Source organism: Nothobranchius furzeri, chromosome 7 (assembly GCF_043380555.1).
Source record: "Nothobranchius furzeri strain GRZ-AD chromosome 7, NfurGRZ-RIMD1, whole genome shotgun sequence".
NCBI lineage: Eukaryota > Metazoa > Chordata > Actinopteri > Cyprinodontiformes > Nothobranchiidae > Nothobranchius > Nothobranchius furzeri.
In genome coordinates, this window is record NC_091747.1 from 12,060,986 (window position 1) to 12,067,354 (window position 6,369).

Below are 6,369 nucleotides of genomic sequence, written 5' to 3' on the forward strand. Positions count from 1 at the left end.
TTAATTTTTAAAGAAAATGCACCAAAATGCTAAAATAAAGAATGCACACATTTAAAACACTATTAGACACTCATTTATACAGTTCATCAGCAAAAAAAAGTTAATTTAGACGTTACTTGCTCTTTAAGGTTTTTAAATGGCACCCAGAATTATGTTGCACGAAGCACAATTTCACATCATTCTGGGTCCATTTGTGTGAAAACAAGGTCCAATCAGGCTGAAACGTTACAAGAAGGTAGAATCTATTGAGTTGTAAGTGATCTGAACGTTTCATGATGATCGCACATTGCTATAGGGGGTCAAACCATGTCCCAAAGGTCACCGGGCCTGGTGTCACTTTAAAGAAGTAGTCCAGTTACACCTTTGTGGGCTTATAACTCGGCTTCTGAATATCCTAGAGAGGTCAGGTTTAATTTAGAGTACTCCAATTAACAGCCCCCATTACCCCAAAAAGGAATGGAGTCATTAGCACTTATGGTTTTTAAATGGCACCCAGAATTATGTTGCACAAAGCACAATTTCACATCATTCTGGGTTCATTTGTGTGAAAACAAGGTCCAATCAGGCTGAAACGTTACAGGAAGGTAGAATCTATTGAGTTATAAGTGATCTGAACGTTTCATGATGATAGCACTTTCCTAAGGGGGTAAAACCATGTCCCAAAGGTCACCGGATCGGTGTCAATTTAAAGAAGTAGTCCAGTTACACCTTTGTGGGCTTATAACTTGGCTTCTGAATGTCCTAGAGAGGTCAGGTTTGTTTTAGTGTACTCCAATCAACAGCCCCTACAACCACAAAAAGGAATGGAGTCATTAGCACTTATGGTTTGTAAATGGCACCCAGAATTATGTTGCACGAAGCACAATTTCACATCATTCTGGGTCCATTTGTGTGAAAACAAGGTCCAATCAGGCTGAAACGTTACAAGAAGGTAGAATCTATTGAAATGTAAGTGATCTGAACGTTTCATGATGATAGCACTTTCCTAAGGGGGTCAAACCATGTCCCAAAGGTCACCGGATCTGGTGTCAATTTAAAGAAGTAGTCCAGTTACACATTTGTGGGCTTATAACTTGGCTTCTGAATGTCCTAGAGAGATCAGGCTTGTTTTAGTGTACTCCAATCAACAGCCCCTACAACCACAAAAAGGAATGGAGTCATTAGCACTTATGGTTTGTAAATGGCACCCAGAATAATGTTGCACAAAGCACAATTTCACATCATTCTGGGTCCATTTGTGTGAAAACAAGGTCCAATCAGGCTGAAACGTTACAAGAAGGTAGAATCAATTGAGTTGTAAGTGATCTGAACGTTTCATGATGATAGCACTTTCCTAAGGGGGTCAAACCATGTCCCAAAGGTCACCGGATCTGGTGTCAATTTAAAGAAGTAGTCCAGGTACATATTTGTGGGCTTATAACTTGGCTTCTCAATGTCCTAGAGAGGTCAGATTTGTTTTAGTGTACTCCAATCAACAGCCCCTACAACCACAAAAAGGAATGGAGTCATTAGCACTTATGGTTTGTAAATGGCACCCAGAATTATGTTGCACGAAGCACAATTTCACATCATTCTGGGTCCATTTGTGTGAAAACAAGGTCCAATCAGGCTGAAACGTTACAAGAAGGTAGAATCTATTGAGTTGTAAGTGATCTGAACGTTTCATGATGATCGCACATTCCTATAGGGGGTCAAACCATGTCCCAAAGGTCACCGGGCCTGGTGTCACTTTAAAGAAGTAGTCCAGTTACACCTTTGTGGGCTTATAACTTGGCTTCTGAATATCCTAGAGAGGTCAGGTTTGTTTTAGAGTACTCCCATTAACAGCCCCTATTACCTCAAAAAGGAATGGAGTCATTAGCACTTGTGGTTTTTAAATGGCACCCAGATTTATGTTGCACGAAGCACAATTTCACATAATTCTGGATCCATTTATGTGAAAACAAGGTCCAATCAGGCTGTAACGTTACAAGAAGGTAGAATCTATTGAGTTGTAAGTGATCTGAACGTTTCATGATGATTGCACATTCCTAAGTGAGTCAAACCATGTCCCAAAGGTCACCGGATCTGGTGTCACTTTAAAGAAGTAGTCCAGTTACACATTTGTGGGCTTATAACTTGGCTTCTGAATGTCCTAGAGAGATCAGGTTTGTTTTAGTGTACTCCAATCAACAGCCCCTACAACCACAAAAAGGAATGGAGTCATTAGCACTTATGGTTTGTAAATGGCACCCAGAATTATGTTGCACGAAGCACAATTTCACATCATTCTGGGTCGATTTGTGTGAAAACAAGGTCCAATCAGGCTGAAACGTTACAAGAAGGTAGAATCTATTGAGTTGTAAGTGATATGAACGTTTCATGATGATCGCACATTCCTATAGGGGGTCAAACCATGTCCCAAAGGTGACCGGGCCTGGTGTCACTTTAAAGAAGTAGTCCAGTAACACCTTTGTGGGCTTATAACTTGGCTTCTGAATGTCCTAGAGAGATCAGGTTTGTTTTAGTGTACTCCAATCAACAGCCCCTACAACCACAAAAAGGAATGGAGTCATTAGCCCTTATGGTTTGTAAATTGCACCCAGAATTATGTTGCACGAAGCACAATTTCACATCATTCTGGGTCGATTTGTGTGAAAACAAGGTCCAATCAGGCTGAAACGATACAAGAAGGTAGAATCTATTGAGTTGTAAGTGATCTGAACGTTTCATGATGATCGCACATTCCTAAGTGTGTCAAACCATGTCCCAAAGGTCACCGGATCTGGTGTCACTTTAAAGAAGTAGTCCAGTTACACATTTGTGGGCTTATAACTTGGCTTCTGAATGTCCTAGAGAGATCAGGTTTGTTTTAGTGTACTCCAATCAACAGCCCCTACAACCACAAAAAGGAATGGAGTCATTAGCACTTATGGTTTGTAAATGGCACCCAGAATTATGTGGCACGAAGCACAATTTCACATCATTCTGGGTCCATTTGTGTGAAAACAAGGTCCATTCAGGCTGAAACGTTACAGGAAGGTAGAATCTATTGAGGTGTAAGTGATCTGAACGTTTCATGATGATAGCACTTTCCTAAGGGGGTCAAACCATGTCCCAAAGGTCACTGGATCTGGTGTCAATTTAAAGAAGTAGTCCAGTTACACATTTGTGGGCTTATAACTTGGCTTCTGAATGTCCTAGAGTGATCAGGTTTGTTTCAGAGTACTCCAATCAACAGCCCCTACAACCACAAAAAGGAATGGAGTCATTAGCAGTTATGGTTTGTAAATGGCACCCAGAATTATGTTGCACAAAGCACAATTTCACATCATTCTGGGTCCATTTGTGTGAAAACAAGGTCCATTCAGGCTGAAACGTTACAAGAAGGTAGAATCTATTGAGTTTTAAGTGATCTGAACGTTTCATGATGATCGCACATTCCTATAGGGGGTCAAACCTTGTCCCAAAGGTCACCGGGCCTGGTGCCACTTTAAAGAAGTAGTCCAGTTACACCTTTGTGGGCTTATAACTTGGCTTCTGAATGTCCTAGAGAGGTCAGGCTTGTTTTAGTGTACTCCAATCAACAGCCCCTACAGCCACAAAAAGGAATGGAGTCATTATCACTTATGGTTTGTAAATGGCACCCAGAATTATGTTGCACAAAGCACAATTTCACATCATTCTTGGTTCATTTGTGTGAAAACAAGGTCCAATCAGGCTGAAATGTTACAGGGAGGTAGAATCTATTGAGTTGTAAGTGATCTGAACGTTTCATGATGATAGCACTTTCCTAAGGGGGTCAAACCATGCCCCAAAGGTCACCGGATCTGGTGTCAATTTAAAGAAGTAGTCCAGTTACACATTTGTGGGCTTATAACTTGGCTTCTGAATGTCCTAGAGTGATCAGGTTTGTTTCAGAGTACTCCAATCAACAGCCCCTACAACCACAAAAAGGAATGGAGTCATTAGCACTTATGGTTTGTAAATGGCACCCAGAATTATGTTGCACGAAGCACAATTTCACATCATTCTGGGTCCATTTGTGTGAAAACAAGGTCCATTCAGGCTGAAACGTTACAAGAAGGTAGAATCTATTGAGTTGTAAGTGATCTGAACGTTTCATGATGATCGCACATTCCTATAGGGGGTCAAACCATGTCCCAAAGGTCACCGGGCCTGGTGCCACTTTAAAGAAGTAGTCCAGTTACACCTTTGTGGGCTTATAACTTGGCTTCTGAATGTCCTAGAGAGGTCAGGCTTGTTTTAGTGTACTCCAATCAACAGCCCCTACAGCCACAAAAAGGAATGGAGTCATTAGCACTTATGGTTTGTAAATGGCACCCAGAATTATGTTGCACGAAGCACAATTTCACAACATTCTGGGTTCATTTGTGTGAAAACAAGGTCCAATCAGGCTGAAACGTTACAGGAAGGTAGAATCTATTGAGTTATAAGTGATCTGAACGTTTCATGATGATCGCACATTCCTAAGGGGGTCAAACCATGTCCCAAAGGTCACCAGATCTGGTGTCACTTTAAAGAAGTAGTCCAGTTACACATTTGTGGGCTTATAACTTGGCTTCTGAATGTCCTAGAGAGGTCAGGTTTGTTTTAGTGTACTCCAATCAACAGCCCCTACAACCAAAAAAAGGAATGGAGTCATTAGCACTTATGGTTTGTAAATGGCGCCCAGAATTATGTTGCACGAAGCACAATTTCACATCATTCTGGGTCCATTTGTGTGAAAACAAGGTCCAATCAGGCTGAAACGTTACAAGAAGGTAGAATCTATTGAGTTGTAAGTGATCTGAATGTTTCATGATCATTGCACATTCCTATAGGGGGTCAAAACATGTCCCAAAGGTCACCGGGCCTGGTGTCACTTTAAAGAAGTAGTCCAGTTACACCTTTGTGGGCTTGTAACTTGGCTTCTGAATATCCTAAAGAGGTCAGGTTTGTTTTAGAGTACTCCAAATAACAGCCCCCATTCCCCAAAAAGGAATGGAGTCATTAGCACTTATGGTTTTTAAATGGCACCCAGAATTATGTTGCACAAAGCACAATTTCACATCATTCTGGGTTATTTTGTGTGAAAACAATGTCCAATCAGGCTGAAACGTTACAGGAAGGTAGAATCTATTGAGTTGTAAGTGATCTGAACGTTTCATGATGATAGCACTTTCCTAAGGGGGTCAAACCATGTCCTAAAGGTCACCGGATCTTGTGTCACTTTAAAGAAGTAGTCCAGTTACACATTTGTGGGCTTATAACTTGGCTTCTGAATATCCTAGAGAGGTCAGGTTTGTTTTAGAGTACTCCAAATAACAGCCCCTATTACCTCAAAAAGGAATGGAGTCATTAGCATTTATGGTTTTTAAATGGCACCCAGAATTATGTTGCACGAAGCACAATTTCACATCATTCTGGGTCGATTTGTGTGAAAACAAGGTCCAATCAGGCTGAAACGTTACAAGAAGGTAGAATCTATTGAGTTGTAAGTGATCTGAACGTTTCATGATGATCGCAGATTGCTATAGGGGGTCAAACCATGTCCCAAAGGTCACCGGGCCTGGTGTCACTTTAAAGAAGTAGTCCAGTTACACCTTTGTGGGCTTATAACTTGGCTTCTGAATGTCCTAGAGAGATCAGGTTTGTTTTAGTGTACTCCAATCAACAGCCCCTACAACCACAAAAGGAATGGAGTCATTAGCACTTATGGTTTGTAAATGGCACCCAGAATTATGTTGCACGAAGCACAATTTCACATCATTCTGGGTCCATTTGTGTGAAACAAGGTCCAATCAGGCTGAAACGTAACAAGAAGGTAGAATCTATTGAGTTGTAAGTGATCTGAACGTTTCATGATGATCGCACATTCCTAAGGGGGTCAAACCATGTCCCAAATGTCACCGGGCCTGGTGTCACTTTAAAGAAGTAGTCCAGTTACACCTTTGTGGGCTTATAACTTGGCTTCTGAATGTCCTAGAGAGATCAGGTTTGTTTTAGTGTACTCCAATCAACAGCCCCTACAACCACAAAAAGGAATGGAGTCATTAGCACTTATGGTTTGTAAATGGCACCCAGAATTATGTTGCACGAAGCACAATTTCACATCATTCTGGGTCCATTTGTGTGAAAAGAATGTCCATTCAGGCTGAAACGTTTCTAAGAAGGTAGAATCTATTGAGTTGTAAGTGATCTGAACGTTTCATGATGATCGCACATTCCTATAGGGGGTCAAACCATGTCCCAAAGGTCACCGGGCCTGGTGTCACTTTAAAGAAGTAGTCCAGTTACACCTTTGTGGGCTTATAACTTGGCTTCGGAATGTCCTAGAGAGGTCAGGCTTGTTTTAGTGTACTCCAATCAACAGCCCCTACAACCACA